The sequence below is a fragment of the Lytechinus variegatus genome, chromosome 13, assembly GCF_018143015.1.
Source record: "Lytechinus variegatus isolate NC3 chromosome 13, Lvar_3.0, whole genome shotgun sequence".
Taxonomy (NCBI): domain Eukaryota; kingdom Metazoa; phylum Echinodermata; class Echinoidea; order Temnopleuroida; family Toxopneustidae; genus Lytechinus; species Lytechinus variegatus.
The window spans coordinates 14,603,376-14,621,058 of NC_054752.1; the positions used below are offsets into that span (position 1 = coordinate 14,603,376).

The 17,683-nt window shown below is 36.8% G+C and overlaps 1 pseudogene; it reads left to right on the forward strand.

Moving 5' to 3' along the window:
• LOC121426243 overlaps window positions 1-14,525 on the forward strand; it is a 32,217-nt pseudogene extending 17,692 nt beyond the window's left edge.
• The last annotated feature ends 3,158 nt before the right edge of the window (window positions 14,526-17,683 follow it).

Consider the following 17,683-nt stretch of genomic DNA (forward strand, 5'->3'; position numbering starts at 1 on the left):
CCTTTTAAGGCCACCCGCACAACTTCCGACTGGTCCACGATCCGATTTCGGAACAAATCGCGTTTTGCTCTTTTTCTGAAAATGTAAATGAAAAGTATATTTACTTGAGTTTCACAGCTGTAAGAATTTCATTATAAAAATTTTGGATGATTGCAAGTATTTTTTATCTTTTAGTAAGGACCAAATTTGTTTTAAATCGTAGCCAATCGCATGATTGTCACGACGTCATCATTACGATATATTTTCAATTCGCTTTTATTTTATATGGTAATAGTCACAGATGTCAGTATTAGATCAAATTTTATTACGTTTTGTTCCAAAATTGGGTCGCAGAGGCGCAGACCATTCTTAAAGTGTGAGGTGTCGTATATACGTACAATGATTGTGAATATAATAGTATATCAAATATCAAAAGGATATTTTAGGTAAAAATAATAAACTTATTGTCACGAAAATGTTTTTTCATTGCGTGTCTTTCATCCAACTTGTCCGATTATTAATGCTCAGTGATAATAATAACAAGATTCTACTGAGCACCAACGAGGTTATGATTTATTGAACCGTGAACTGTTTGTCATTTGTTTCTATTTGAGGAGGGGGATAGGACATAATTTTGTATTAAAATACCGAAACCGCGTGAACCCCCCAAATATATAGATTGGGGTTAATTTACGAATTCAAACATGTTGAAGTTGGTGCCGGATTGGACATTTGTATTCAAATTGTGGAACCGCCTGAACCGCCCAAATATATTTTATAAGAATTTTTTTTTTGTTGACGTGTCGAAATATGTAACAGACAGATAAGGGTTCTTTTCTGCTGAAGCTTTAAAGTTGGACATAATTATACTTAACGACATGGCGAGATAAGTCATCTGTCTATGTCTATTTGTTAGCATGATAAGTTACGATATCCTGCCAAGTCAACTTATAAACATAGATGTGTCGACATCGTCAGCTACGCTGTCATGTTAAGCCGACTTATAAAAGTAGAATGTCAACATGCTGGGATACTCATCGTGACGGAAATACATTTTATGAGTTATCTTTTATCTCTTATCTCGCCATGTCTACAAAACTGTAGGCCTAGTGTTTTATGAGTCAACATTGCAAGAGGACATATCTTGCCATGTCGACATTTAAATACTATCTATACGACATGGTGTACAACATTCCAAGAAAGATGGCACATTTTCCCGAGGAAAATTTGACAAGCCCCCGAAAAAGGTTTTCACCAAAAAATTAAAGGTAATTTCGTCCTCGGAAAATTTGACAAGCAAAGGAAAAAAAGAAAAGGTCCTCACTTCAAGGGGGCACAGAACGCCGTATTTATATTACATAATTTAATTGTGCATCTCAAGGGGTGCACGGGCCGGATGTACCACTCCCCCCCCCCCTGGATCCGCCAGTGGTAAAAATGTCTCTCTATCTCGTCTAGACGGCACTTTAAAGTTGTCATATTTTCCGGATAATAATGTAGTATATCGTATTCATTTGCAAGTTTATGCCCATTATCAGAATTAGCGCTATCTAATCATATTTCGCGTTTGAAAATATGTTTTTTTTTGTGTCGTTGAAGAACATTGTCTCTTTATTTGCTTTTGAAGCTATGTGAATGACATACGTGAAAAGAAGAAATTTTGATATTTGTCGAGTCTTCGCACTTGAACACATTCATGCCCACTTTTATTGATAATCACGAATACGATGAATACTTCATGAAATCCCCCCCCCCCCCCCCCTCTCTCTCTCTTTCCATATTTGCAGAGGAAGGACAAGCCTCAGATTTATTATTATCGAGTGTCACAAATCTTTCCTCTCCCCATCTGTACTCGTAATATTCTTATCGTCAAATCACATATTCTATGGGGGAGGGTCCACAAGACCATGTCATGTTTACATTCACCGATTTTCCGCTAATTAGTCTGATCTTCAATATAAACACAAAAATATCCACTTCAGTCTTCAGAAAACGCCCTGGTAGTCATTTTGACGGAGTAGAAGTCAACAATGCACCTTCGGACTCGTTTTGAAACTAAAAGAAAGCTTTTATTAGATTATGCTAAGCAGGAAATAATCTTGGTGAAGACAACCGTTGTCCACGGCCTCGTGGACCCTCGGTACAACGGAAGATCCCAAATTTGAGTCGTGACAACCACCCGGAAGCATGTGCCACGGTTAAAACCACTTGAAGCAAAGTCACTGTACAATCTATTCTCTTCCGTCTAACTTTTCAGGCTCACCCTCGCAGCCGCAAAGCCATGCAGAATGGTAAGGAAGTCGACCCCGCTGTTGACGGGATACACGTAACAACCATCTCCTCCCCGACCTCCTCTGCTACCAACGGAATGATGCCAACCACTCGTTACGAGGTGGAGGACGATGCGGAGGATGCAGCCAGAAAGGAGGCGGATGAAATCCTCGCTAAACTCAAGGTGATATCTCATACGGATCGAGGACACACCGGCATGGTATACATCTATATTACTCGGCTTTCAGGTATGATATATCAATTGTTTATATTTTTGTATCTCTCTTCCATCCTTCCCCCTCTCTTTTATCCCTTCTCTCCAGCCCCCCCCCCCACTGGCGGCGGAAGCCAACAATTTTAGGGGGTACCACCAACATTCTTTGACAACAAAAAAATTGGTTATCAACCAAAAATTTGAGTGGGGACACAGGGAACAAATTGCGTACAAGCAAAAAACAGGGTCATCAGCAAAAAAATAGGGGGACGTCCCCCCACCTCAATTTAGAGGGGACATATCCCCCCATCCCCCCCCCCCCGCTTTCGTCGCCTATGCTCCCCCCCTCTCCATTTTACTCATCTGTTTATTTCCCTTTATTTCCGCAGCCTATCCACTTATAATTGCATGGGGGGGGGATAACAGGATCGGGGGTGGCACTGAAGCAGATGCATGTTCATTTTGTCCGTCCCTCCCCTCTCAAAAGAGGCACCTCGGAATTCCTTGTCCCTCCGTCGATACGCCATGCCTTCCACTAAATTAGCAAAGAACAGGGGAGCGTTTCTGAAAGGACTTGTCAGACGTTTTATCCGACAAGTCCCGTTTTATCCGACAGTTACTATAGTAACAGTGCTTCTCAACCAATCAGAATCCAGGAAAGTTGTCAGATATGACAACTTGTCGGACGAAAATATTGATGAAACGCCCCCGGGTCTCCGTCTTACGAACCAACCACATGGAAAGCCAGCAACGTCAACATCTAAAAGACATGTTTGTTCAAAATATATTCTACATAATGATTTATATAAATATCCACTGTTTTTGGACAATTCAATGGGCTTTTTGTTTTCAAAGGACATTGATGGGCCCTGTTCTTCAGTCCATTCAAAATGTTCTTTGTTTATAACAATGCGTATAAAGAACTGTTCGGCCTTTGTTATCTGTTTCTTATGTATTTTAGCATTATTTGACAATGATTGGTTCGACTATCGCCATCCCGCTCATCCTCGCGCCGTCCCTGTGCATCAGCGATGACAACGTCGCCTTGGCCGAGGTCATCGCGACCATGTTCTTTGTGTCCGGGGTGGCGACCCTCCTACAAACATTCATCGGTAACAGGTAGGCGAGATGAACAGTGGTATCGAAAGAAGATAGTGATAATAACTATAAATACGATGGTACTGGTGGTTGCAGTAAAGTGTAATTTCGTGGTGATGATGGTAGTAATGATGGTTATGATGATGATGATCATGATGACGATGATGATGATGATGATGATTGTAATAATAATGATGATGATTATGATGACGATGATGGTGATGATGATGGTGATGATGATGATGATTATGATGATGATGTTGCTGATGACTATGATGCTGATGCTGATGATGATGATTGTGATGACGATGATGATGTATGATAATGATGATGGTGATGATGATGGTGATGACTGTGATGATGATGATGATGTTGCTGCTGATGATGATGCTGATGATGATGATGGTGATGACGATGATTATGATGACAATAATGACGTATGATGATGCATGATGGTTATAATGATGATGGTGATGACAATGATGATGATGATGTTTTTTTGGGGGGGGGGTGAAGTTAAAGATGATGATTATTATGCTGCAAAGCTAAGTGGTAATGATGACAACTATACATTGATGACGATGATGTGAAAATTAACCTTAATGATTCGGATCACTTCACATCTACTGTAGATCGGATCGGATACCTAACCGATCGCTCATCTGGTTCTTATCATTTATATAGGTTTTAGAGGAGTTTTAAATACTTTCATAAAAATTAACCTGTATCTCATCATACCTAAAATAATAATACATTAGGCACTTACTACGGTCATTTCCAAGCACACTAGTTTTATGTTGATGGTTTATGAAAAAAATAAAATGATCAACAACATGATCAACAAATGACGAAATCGAATTAGTGATATCACAAATTCAAATAGGAGATATCGCAAAATCGAATTTTAGATACGTCATACGTCCACTGCACCTGAGTGGTAACTATACGGTTCAGAGCGAATATCCGGTTTTACTTTCAATCCCAATCAGCGTTGGCTTATTCTGAAGAAATCTATGTAACATAAATCGGGTGTCCACTAAAACACCGTCACTGTTATCATTTCTTTTTTTTTTAAATCTCTTCAACTTTAGATTACCCATCGTACAAGGCGGTACATTCTCGTTTTTAGCTCCCAGTTTTGCCATTTTAGCTTTGAAAGGTGAATGCTTAGCTCCACTTCCAGGTAGGAAATCCTTTTTAAAGAAGTTTTATTCTAGAAATGAGAGTAGAACTTCTTTTCTATGACTGTTCCCATTTAAAACAAAAGTAATTAAATTATTTTGATCATAGTCATTTACGTCAAAAGTGTTTTATTCTGTTAATGTTATGATCTTTTACCAAATGTCAATTTATGATATTTAATTGATTTTATTTCATTTATTTTGAAATAACAATAAAGAAATGTAATAGTTTTATTTTTTGCAAATCATGGTAAGGACAACAGTTCACTGTTGTATTGCAATCATATCGCTTTGGATGATATTGTATTAATTCTGATGATATTCATTTTCTATGCAAACACGTCTAAACAGTTGCATTAACCGATAAGATTACACTTTGTGATAATGCCACAACCACGCCCCCCCCCCCCTACTTGAACGTCGCTGAGTACAGATTCTGAACCTCTGGGGATCATTAGTAACAGATTAAGACTGTGTATAAAAATAATAATTTTATATTTTTTTAGAGAATTCCACGGATGTGCCGCCTGAGGTGCTCGCAAACAGGACCGAGTTCTGGAGGGGGAGAATGAGGGAACTTCAGGGAGACATCATGGTTGCTTCGTGCTTTCAGGTATGATTACATTTTCTGGAATAGGCCTATTTCTCTCCTTTCCTCACTAGCAATTCAAAAGCCCCTTAACCGGTGGTGACCGGGGGCTTCAGACCCCCCCCCCCACACACACACACTTCTCAATAAACGTCATAAACGTTAACAAAAACGTAAGAAATATACTGTTTTTTTTTGCATAGCCAGAACACCACAACTAACCCTACACTTTGAGATCGTTCCGTGTTACCCGCAATATCCCTTGTCGATTATTGTAAACGCTCACTGTTAAACAAAAAAAAAATGCTTAGAAATCTCTGATTCCTATATATAGTGAAGCCGACTGACACATTTTCACTATACATTTTGTACTGTTAGATCTATATTGAGACTCAATGGCGTAGAGATGGGAGATGTGGGAGCCCCCCCCCCCCACCAAAAATTCCCCCCCCCAAAAAAAAAGAAGACAAAGAGAGAAAGGGAAAGGGGAAGGGTGAAATGTATAATTTTCTGAATAGTATATGTCAAAATATATTACAATACTAGAATTTTAATTAAAATTTTGTTCACTCGCTTCGCTGGCTCGTAGCTTTTAAGAAATGTTCCTTATGCCATGTTTGGCCCCTCAGAAAATTTTGCTAATTTCTCTACTGTTGACACAGTCTTGTCTAGATTCACTCCTTACCGAATAAATATTTTATTTAATGTCACTCCTTTTCAAGAGACAAACGTTGTACCTATTGATGTGATATAGTAAAAAAAATTGTCTAAATACACTTTTTATATGTTTTAGACTGTGAATTTTCATTCTTTTTCAAACGTACGAAATTCATCAAATTACATTATTCAAAACAACAAGGTGAGAAAGAAAATTTTGTGTCAGGTAGACGGCTTTATACTCCCGTTGTCACCCCTTCACTCAGTGGCGTGATGAGCCAAAAATTTTGAGGGGACGAGGTATGGCATATCGGGCAAAACTTATACAAAGTTGCGAGGGAGCGAAGCGAGTGAGGAAACATTTCGACATTTTTAAAACAAAGTCCAATGTTATGATAGATTTTGTCATAATATTAAGAAAAAATAAGGTTATATTTCACCCTTCTTTCTCTCTGTTTCTCTTTTTAGTCTTTGAAAAAATGGGGAGGGGCCTAGTCCCCACCCCTCTGTACGCCACTGTCTTTACTGGTTAAAAAAATGCATATTTATGTTTTATTCATTGGTCTATATTAATTTTGTAGTGACATGTCAATTTTCTCTTTTCACTGGCATATCTATTTATTTGTTTATCTATTTATTCATGATTTTGTTTGATATCTAGGTTATCATCGGTATCACAGGAGGGATCGGGTTCTTGCTCCGGTTTCTCGGACCCCTAGTAATCGCCCCTACCATCGCTCTTATTGGTCTTTCTCTCTTCCCTGCTGCGGCTAGTTTTGCGGGTTCACACTGGGGTATAGCATTTTTGTAAGTACCGGAACACTCTTTTATTGTAAACGATGAATATAATGATGATTAATAACAGATATGTAAAGAAAAATATTAATTAAAAATGGGAGTTTACGAGATAAGACAGTAAACCCTCTATGTAAGTTCAGGAATTTTCATTTCTTATCTAATGATAATTATAATGATGATGATATAACACAAGACGTGTTAAGAAATGAGGAGTGTACAAAATAAGTCAGTATCCTCTCTGTAGGTACGCGAATTTCATTTGGTTTTTTAATGATGATATTGATGATGATAAAAAAGATATGTAAAACAGAAATTAAAAAAGGGTATGGAGTTTACGAAATAAGACGGTAACCTACCACTTTGTGTAATGTTTCTGTCTTCATTCAAATTAAGTTCTTATTTTAAATTAATGGATTTTGGCCTTTAAAGATTAAGGAATAAACTTTCATTATATTAACACACTTCCTTTTCTTGTTTTCTCTCGTTGTTTATGATTACGCAGTACTATTGGATTAATGGTCCTGTTTTCCCAGTACTTGTCACGTGCATACATCCCATTCTGTACATTTTCGAGATCGCAGCATAAACTTCGACTAGTCAAGATGTACATCTTCAGATTATTTCCTGTGAGTCACAAATTCTGAGTCGATGTTGAGCATGTTGAGCACGTTGAGCAGTTTTAAATCAGCCACAGCACGGAAGTCTTGAATAAATTTGGTGGTTGGATGAACTTTTTGTTTTGTTGCTTATTTTGTCTCTCACCCCTTTTTTATTTTTGGATATTTAAGTAGCATGCGAAGCAAATATACTAAACAAATTTATATCCTCAAGAGACTAAGGCCATAAGCAATGTAGGTCGAGTGGTTGTTTCATAAAGCTATTCGTAAGTTACGAGCGACTGGTCGCCCACCCTTGTTGTGGTAAATGCCCTTCACCTCATTGGTGATTTTTTAGCACGTAAAAAGGATCACCAGTCGTTCTTAAAGTCACTCTTAACTTACGAACAGCTTTATTTAACGCCCCACTGGTCACTTTGATGCAATCAATATTGACATAATTTAATCTCGCTCGATAGTCAATACAACTGCAAAAATGGCGAATCTTGAATGATTAAATGTGATTATGTATCATTATTTTCATCGTATCATACTTTAATGTAATAATCCACATTTATTGCATGTCCTCTAGTTTAAAAATTAGGGGGACTTGGAAGGGAGAGGGAGTTCTGATTTGTAAAGAATAATTTGACAAGCTCCCCCCCCAAAAAAAAAAAAGTTCTTCCCGAATGGCGGTGATTGCGGTAAAGAACTTTTTAGGGGAGGGGTGGTTCAGCTGTTCAGCACTCCCACTTCCAAAGGCTTTGTTAAAAAGATTGCCACTTATTTATCATTTTACTTTAATACTTCTGTTTTAAATGAAGGAGAAGAAAATATTTCTGAATTAGTATGGTTTGATACATTCACATAAAAATACTATATGTATAATTATGTGTTACACTCTAAAAAATGAAGTGCTAATTCAGCTCTTAAAGAGCGTGTACAGTGACTGCACTTCGTAGTGCTGATTTTCCTCGTTCAAATTTGAACTAGACAAAACAGCACTCCAAAGTGCAGTCACTATACACGCTCTTTAAGAGCTGAATTAGCACTTCATTTTTTAGAGTGTATAAAGAAATATATTTCTGTGTACCTTGTTATTTTAATAGACCTACTTCTTGTTTTCTTTTAGGTGATTTTGGCGATACTCCTATCATGGGCTTTCACCTACATCCTTACAGTGTATAATGTGTTTCCAGACAGTCCGGATGTTTATGGATACCCGGCGAGAACGGATATCCGAACTTCGGTTCTTCAAGATGCCCCGTGGTTTAGATTCCCGTATCCGGGTAAGTGCGATGACAAGTTAGTATGAACACTGAGCTCACTAAAGAGACAAAAAGAAGGCATGCAAAATGACTTATTTTGTCCCTATATACTAGCAGTCGTATACACTCTAAAAACAGATAAGTCACAAATGAGTATTTAACATGGTCAGCTGGATGCAACTGTTATTCTAGTCATATTTTACTATTTTCTAGTATTATCCTAGAACAGAGTTATTTCTAACTAGAATATTACGTCACAAGTGTGACTATCTGTGATTGCCATATCAGTTGCACCCAGGTGACTACTGGTCTAGTCAACTTGACGTATTTGTTATAAGTGTGTAGAAACATAACTATCATTTGAAGAGAACGAATCACAATATCAGCTCCGTTGTCCATATTATGAACGCAAGTTTCGAATGTTGGCAATGATCGGTAATTACTCTTTGTCATCCAGGCATGTTGTGTTTGGACTGATAATATTGTCAAATTATGAAGCTGACTCATGTTAACAGTCTGCATTCTCAAAACAGATCGGTCAAGCTCACTAATTAATCGGGTCAGCTGGGTGCACCTGTTATTCTAGTCATATCTGACTGTGTATGTTAATGGAACAGAGTTATTCTGACTAGGATATACGTCAGAATTCTGACTAGACATATCAGTTGCACCCAGCTGACTACTGATCTAGTCAATTTGACTGATTTCTTTTAAGGGTGTAATTTCGTCATGTAGCACCGCCCCTTCATAAGGATGATGAGTGGTGGTGATGGTTGTGGGGGCAAAGATGTTATTGACGTTATGATAATGTGATGACGATGAGGATGACAGTGATGATGTTAAGCATCAATGTGGTGTTGATGATGGTGATGATGACAATTGGTTATGATAGCGATGGTGGTGATGATGATGATGGTGGTGGTGGTGATGATGATGGTGATAATTATGACTATGTTGGTGATATAATTATAATGATGATTGTGATGATGATGATGATGATGATGATAATGATGATGATGGTGATAATTATGACTATGTTGGTGATATAATTATGATGATGATTGTGATGATGATGAAGATGATAATGATGATGATGCTGCTGCTGCTGCTGATGATGATGATGAAAGGGATGAAAGTGATGAAGATGTATAAATTACTTTACTTTAATTTCTCTATCTTTCCATAGGTCAATGGGGTCTTCCTACTCTCAGTGTTGCCGGGGTCTTCGGCATGCTAGCAGGCGTTCTTGCATCAATGATCGAGTCTGTAGGTGACTACTACGCATGCGCAAGACTAGCTGGAGCCCCTCCCCCTCCAACTCACGCGGTAAATCGAGGTATATTCATCGAAGGCTTTTCGTGTGTACTCGCTGGAGCTATCGGCTCGGGGAACGGGACAACATCGTACAGTGAAAACATAGGCGCCATTGGTATAACAAAGGTTTGTGAGGTGTCTCCCCCTTTCTCCATTTATATTTTCCAACGGACATGGCTATTAATACAGGCATTTGTCAATGTATGATCGATCTCATAGAGGACAAAATGATTAAAAGTCACAATTCAAAATCGTTATTAGTATAAATTATGTTTGAAACCATATAGCTGATTTTGTAATGATTAGACTATTATCAAAGAAGGTGACTTTTCCATTTCATCGGATAGTCGCCAGGTAACCCAACGGGAACTATAATTTTTATGGAACCCTCTTTACAAGAGGCCGGTTACACGACGAACCGACTAATGCGATTACGCGATAGAATGGAACCAGTCGAAGCCAAGGGGGTATCTCGGGATGAATTATTGAATGTTCACATTATAAACCTTTATTACCTACTCATCATCATGTAACAATTTGTTTGTTATTTTGATGCATCACAGACTCGGGGATTGCTGGTTTTCTGAGGTTTATTCAATTGGGATGGGACGGGGATGGGTCACTGATGGTGACTGGATAACTGATACACAATCAATTAAAAGTAATGATAAAAAATGTCCATTTGCAAATAGTATTTGTATTTATTTGTATTAATTTATTCTCCGAAATTCACAATAAAAAAACATAAGTGTACAAATGAACATATAAAAGCAAGATATAAAAGTAACAAGTTAGAGCAATCATTTACAAAGAAACAACAATATCAAAGAGACATAAAATTAGTGAGATCGGAAGGACACCCAGTTCAGCTCTGCCCATAGACAGTACTATTCTTCCATGGGGTCCAAGGATTAAAACACAGGTAATAAAGATAATTCGTACAAAAATCTCAAAGAACAAAAAGGAAAAAAAAGTATGCATTGAGGTTTACAGTTTTTATCGCCAGTACACCCTTTCTCCCTGTTATTTTTCTTGTTCCAGGTTGGTAGTAGGAGAGTAATTCAAACCGGTGGAGCGATCATGGTCCTGATTGGATGTCTACCGAAGTTCTCAGCCATCTTCGTCACCATTCCTGATCCGATTGTAGAGGGATGTTCTTCGTTATGTTTGGTAAGCCTTCTCGAATTGTTTGTTTTTCTACATTACAACTTCTAGAAAGACAAACAAAGAGTATACTTTAAAGGTAATTTTGGATCAGAAATTCACATTGTTTTAATCAGTTCGCAGTGGTATCATGCAGCGATCTCTCAGATATACCATCAACCAAAACCATGTTGATTTTTTTTCATTTATTTTGTTTGACAGGCATGGTGGCAGCGGTGGGCTTATCAAACCTTCAGTATGTTGATCTTAACTCCTCAAGAAATATCTTCGTTCTTGGCTTTGCCATATTTTCTGGCCTCTGTGTGCCGAGTTGGATCGAGACTGGAAACAACAGAGATTACATTGCCACAGGTATAGCCATGTCATATTTCTGTTTCTGTGGAGTCAAATTTGACTAAGTATTGGGTCAGATTGAAGTCAAACTTATTTCAATTTAAACTGCTTCCTATTCTCATAACAGTGTGCCATATATCGAGAAAATAACCTAATGACAAAAGACGTGACCAGAAAACGAGTCGTTTTGACTCGGATGATGTTTATTTCAAGCTACCGCCACGTATTAGTAGAAGGTTAACTTTATGCAGATAAGAGTATGCACATCGTTGATGTATGTGTGCTGTACTTTATCAATATAGTGAAAATGGACTCCAACATAAGTTATTTCATTCAGGTGAAATAAACATTTTGACGAGCCATTTGAACTAGATCTGATAAAATTGTATTCTGATCCATTTTTCTTGAATAAAAAAAGAAGATTTATCTTAGTTATTCAAGTCTTGTGCCTTAGAACATAAAAGTTAGTAAATAATTCTATTTGAAAAATTATACAACACTGTTTTATTATAATGAACCTTACAGAAGTTGTTTAATAGTTTAAACAATCATACTCAATTTATTGAGAATTATATATTACAAATTAAACTCCGTTGTAAAAAATTTTATACACTTGTTTAAACCGATTAAACAACTATTGTAAAGTTCATAGCGTAAACAGCTATGAATAAGATTTTCAATCAGCGATTTTACTGTGTTGTATAAGTCCATGGCAAATCATAATTACACAGACCTACAAAAATTACAATTCTAAATATTCAGCGTATCCCTGAATGTTACACTTCACTCGTCTTGCTCTTTTCAAATGGGTTTTCTTTTGAATATCTCTCTAAACACGAAAAGGAATAATGAAGAGTGGTTTGTACTACAAAATCGGAAATTATCTGATTAACATAAAAAAACACATCCTGAAGCTTTCCCATAATTATGCGCTCATCGGAGTAAAATCGTGTGAATGAACATTACGCTATATACACTCTAAGAACAAATTAATTAAAAGAATGACTAGTTAATAGGGTCAGCTGGGTGCAACTGTTATTTTAGTCACATTTGACTATTTTCAAGTAGTATTTTACTAGAACAGAGTAATTTCTGACTAGAATGTGTCAGAAATGTGACTATCAGTGATTGCAATATCAGTTGCACCCAGCTGACTACTGATCTAGTCAATTTGACTGTTTTTTTTTAAGAGTGTACAGTCATAAAACAAATCAGTCATATTGACCAGTAGTCAGCTAGGTGCAACTGATATATCTAGTCACATTTCTTACATATATTCTAGACAGAAATAACTCTGTTCTATCATGTCTATTGTAAAATATGACTAGAATAACAGTTCCATCCAGCTGACCCTTAACTAGTCATTTCTGACTGATTTGTAGTATACAGTCATGTCAGATGTATGTCCGTTCTTAATTTTTTCCGAAATGATTGTCAATCCTCCTTTTTCCTTATTTTCTAGGCATCCCTGAAATAGATCAAATCATCATTGTTCTCCTCAGCACCAGTATGTTTGTTGGAGGTTTCTTTGGTTTCATCCTCGACAACACTATACCAGGTATGTATCTCTACACTGTACAAACAAATAAGACTAGATCAGTCAGTTGGGTGCAACTAGTCACAATTCTGAAGTATATTCTGGTCAGAAATAAATCTGTTCTAGTAAAATACGACTAGAAAATAGTAAAATAAGTGTGAAACAAAAACAAAGTGTCGAAACAAAATTGTGATATTTTGCCTGTAGGCCTTACTCGGAATGTTAACGAACTCGTGCTTAGTTTTTTTCTTAATTAGCTTTGCGATTTCTGGCAAAAAGCGCTTTATAAATCCAGCTATTGTTATTAATATAATTATTAGTATTTCTAATGACCTAAAAGAGGTTGTACACCGTTTAAATTCAATATTTCAAAGAAGATATAAAGTGGGAGAGACACTGAAAAGAAGATTTCTACGCGGTTATCATCCTTTTCCAGGAACCGCAGAGGAGAGGGGAATTGACAAATGGCAACGCATCACCGGAGATGGGGAGGCTGGCACGGTCAACGAAAGGGTGTCTGAACTCGTTAACAAGTGCTACGAGCTCCCGTGGCTGTTGACGCAGATTGTCAATAGGGTGCCCTGTTTCTATTATTTGCCATTCTGCCCGAACTTCGTTGGTTGCTGTAAACGACGGAAACGATCTGGTAAATGAAGAAGTTTTTATTTTTTTTTCTTTTTCTTTATAAGTCAATTCCGTTTTAGAAAAATCCGCAACTGCAATGATTCTTGTGAACTTCTCCTCTGCCTTTCTCTCTTAAGTGTCATAATCGCCCCTTCCTGCGCTCCTTCCCCCCCCCCCACCACCCCCTCCCTCTCCCTCTCTCCCCCTTTCTCTCTCTCTCTCTTCTATTCGCTTCTCTCTTTAGTCTCTTATCTGTCAATGTCTCTTTCATTTGATTGTTTGATATGACTTGATTTGATATTCTGCATACATTTTCCATAACATAACAAATATATTCAATACCGTTTTGGTAGCATGAATCATTGATAAAATTGTATTCTAAAAATTTCCAAATAAAAAGGATCTACTGTCAAATTATATCATTCCCCATTTATTGGAAAAGTACCGTCATCGTAAGAAGATATACAGTCATGAAACAAAATGTCCTTTTCATCCCTCGCTTTCGTTCGAACTTCAAAGTACTTATTTGATTATTCACAATAATAAAATTTCTTAATCTTCATGAGTTTGGTGGCTTTCCTCATCCCAATTTCGCTTTCTTTTCTGAATTAGACCCGGAACAACCAGAAGCCATAAACGCCGTATCTACTACAACACCACTTTGAATCATCTTCCAACATGCTGATAGATAAAACAAGGTATTCTTGCTCGTGTCCAACGTAGAGGGCGACTAATCGCCAATGGTCATCCACCGAATTGGAAGTTTGCGAAGGATTTCTTTCACTTAGAACAGGGCGGGTCGACTACTGTTTGATATTTAAGCAGGCCAGTCTATTAACTTTATGACAAACATATTAAGTAAATATATTTAAACTTATCTTTAAAAACAGGTGGAGTCAAAGACCAAATGATACCTATGTGTCTTTTCACCCTTCATGAAAACTTTCGCTATTGCTCTCTAAATTTACTGGAAGTAAATCAGTATTATTTACGACAAGATGATAGGATTTCCACTCTTTTTTTTCTAAAAAAACAAAATGGTTGGATAACTTGTGGAATAGATGTCTGTGATTTAGTTTGTAGCATGGTAATTATGACCACAGGGGACTTTTATATATATATATAATCATGATAACAATCATTTCTTCCCACTTTGTCTTTCACATTTTAAAATGAATCACCCTTTTGATGTGATGAAATCGGTGCCATGTTTATGAATTTTGATATATATTTTTAATGTTTTATGGAACATTAATTTTCATAGGATGTCAATTATGCACACAAAAAAATTATGTATATCCTTAGAAGTCAATTATTTCATATAGGTTGCAATGTTTCAGGGGCGAGTTATTGATTTTAATTCAGTGAAAATAAATTATTTTCCTAGAGAAAATGTGACCCCCTCCTTTTGGAAAATCATGGATCCTCCCCGACTTCTTTCGACCATTATCTCTAATACCAATATTATATGCAGCCCGATGTATTGGCTAAGATTGATAATAATAATAATATAATACATGAGATTTGTATGGTGCATTTTCCATCTTGATTAGATTCTCAAGGCGCTTCAGAGCAGAACAACAAAACTTTTTACATTTAATACATGCATGTCTGAACAATAAGTCAATGTCTATAAAAAAAAACACTCTGGCCCGTATTCTGATAGCAGGTTTAACTTAAACCAGGTTTAAAGTTGTGGTTTAAGTATGGAAAGCCCAAAGTATCAAAATTTTGTATTAAGTTGAACGTTTCTTGTGTTTTCTATGTTCTTTCCGGATTCATCCATGGTGAAGACAATAATCTATTAATATTTCCTAGACAATTATAAATGATTTGAGAGCCAAATGAGCTGAAATATGATATCTCTACCGTTAGTGATTTATGTAACAATTGGCTATCCATACTTAAACCACAACTTTAAACATGTGTTTAAGTTAAAATGCTATCAGAATACAGGCCTCTGAGTCTTATACAGATTGAGAAGAATGTGCGTGCATCATGAGTTTTTTTGTGAATGTGTTCAGGTGGATGTTTCATAAAGCTGTTCGTAAGTTAAGAGTGACTTTTAAGAATGACTGCATGGTGAAAATTTCTATACGCGCTATCACCAATGAACATAATTATTATTATCATTTTACCACAAGAATGGATGACCAGTCGTTCTTAAAGTCGCTCTTAACTTCGAACAGCTTTATGAAACGCCACCGGGTGGTGCAGGGGTATTTCAGGGGACAACCAAAAGTGAAAGTTTTTTATTTTGTCGCTGAGGTAGATATAATTACACGACCCAGCATGCTTTTATTTTTGATAATCATATTTCCTTTTGTCTCCGCTACTTGAAAAATAGAAGGTAGTTGTCGCCCACTGCCCTATGTGTTATGCTGCCCCCACTTGACCTGGAAGATTGGCTCAGTGAAGAGCCTCTCTTGTATTTCAAAAGTTGCTGGAAAACAATAATAAATAATAATATAAAGAAAAAACATTGTTTACCTATATGTTAACGATAGAAATGCCTTCCTCAGATGGTAAGTTGATTAAAGTTGTGTGTACTGTTTATTTGTGGCGATGAGCTATATTATGTCGAGGGATAAAATGTTTTTAGACTGATTGTCTATCTTGAAAGCACGATAACAGTTTTTGTTTTATTTTGGGTTTTTTTAGTATTCGTATGTTGTGCCAGTTCAGTTTTTATAGAGCGTAATCCCCTTTCCGAATTGTTTTTTTTATTGAACTGAATGTTTCTTCGAATCTGTACTTTGTTTTCAAATATGCAGGTGTAATTTTTGTTAAACATCGGAATGACCTGTGAAGGAAAACAGACATTTGAAAACAAAATGATAACTGCAGTAGGCCTGAAAACTGGTCACTGATAAAGTGAGGGGGGGGGGGGCTAATTCCGAAAGAAAGCCGCCTACCACAATATTTTCAATTGTTGTTGTGCTGGAGAAAGATAGCGGCGAATATGATGAAACAGAACCAAAGTCTTTATATTTTTAGTGGTTCACTTTTCATTATAGTCCTTTTTGTATTTCCCATAAACTTGCATGTTTATAAAAGACTACCTTTCACGATGATTGTGTTATATCATAAAACAAATGTATAAAATATGAATAGACCTATTGAATTAACGTGTGGTATATATTTTAGTTTTCTTTTTTTCTTTAATGAAAGGGTAGTTTGCTTATGGGGATCTTTAATTCGGTTGAGTAAAACAAAAATTAACTTTATCTCGTTCATCTCAACTGGTGGTTACGTAATGTTGGTGATATCAATTTATTCTAAATTAGCTCAGTCAGGTTGCAGGGCGACGGCAGAAGCGAGGGGGGGGGGGGCTTCAGCCCCCTCCCCACTTTTTTTTCCAGAACCGTGTAAAAAAACGTAAAAAGGACCATTGTGATTTTTATTTGGCATGGTCAGCCCCCACTTTTGGCTCAGCCCCCCCCCCTACCCCCACTTTGAAAACCGTTTCCACGGCCCTTGGGTTGTATATAATAATCATCGATCATGGATTACAAAAAGTATTACTTTGTAGACTCAAGTTTTATAAATACTTGTACATTCAACGTGGTTTATAAGCTATATGTATGACAATAAATTTACATTATTTTGTAAATCTTGCCTCTAGACCTCACTCTTTTTCTTTGTTGTGTGTGTGTGTGGGGGGGTGATTAGCAACAAATCCGATTCGAGTATATAAATATTGTAGAATCTTTCAAAATAATAGTGTATCCGTATAATAAAAACATCATTACTCTCAATTCTAAATTGATGGAGGTTTATCTCTCTCTCTCTATAATGGCCTTAAAGGACAAGTCCACCCCAACAAAAACTTGAAAAAATATTTTTATTTTCTCGTCATTGTCATGTGAAATGAAGTTTCATTCCTCCCTGAACACATGGAATTCCATTATTTTAACATTTTGTGCTTCAGGCAAGGGGGTCCTAATCGTCAAATTCGTAAAAATTGAAATATTGTATAATTCAAATAATAAAAAGCAAAAGAAATAGTGAGTGAGTGACATCATCGACTCTCTCATTTGGATGTATAAACTGGCTCGTT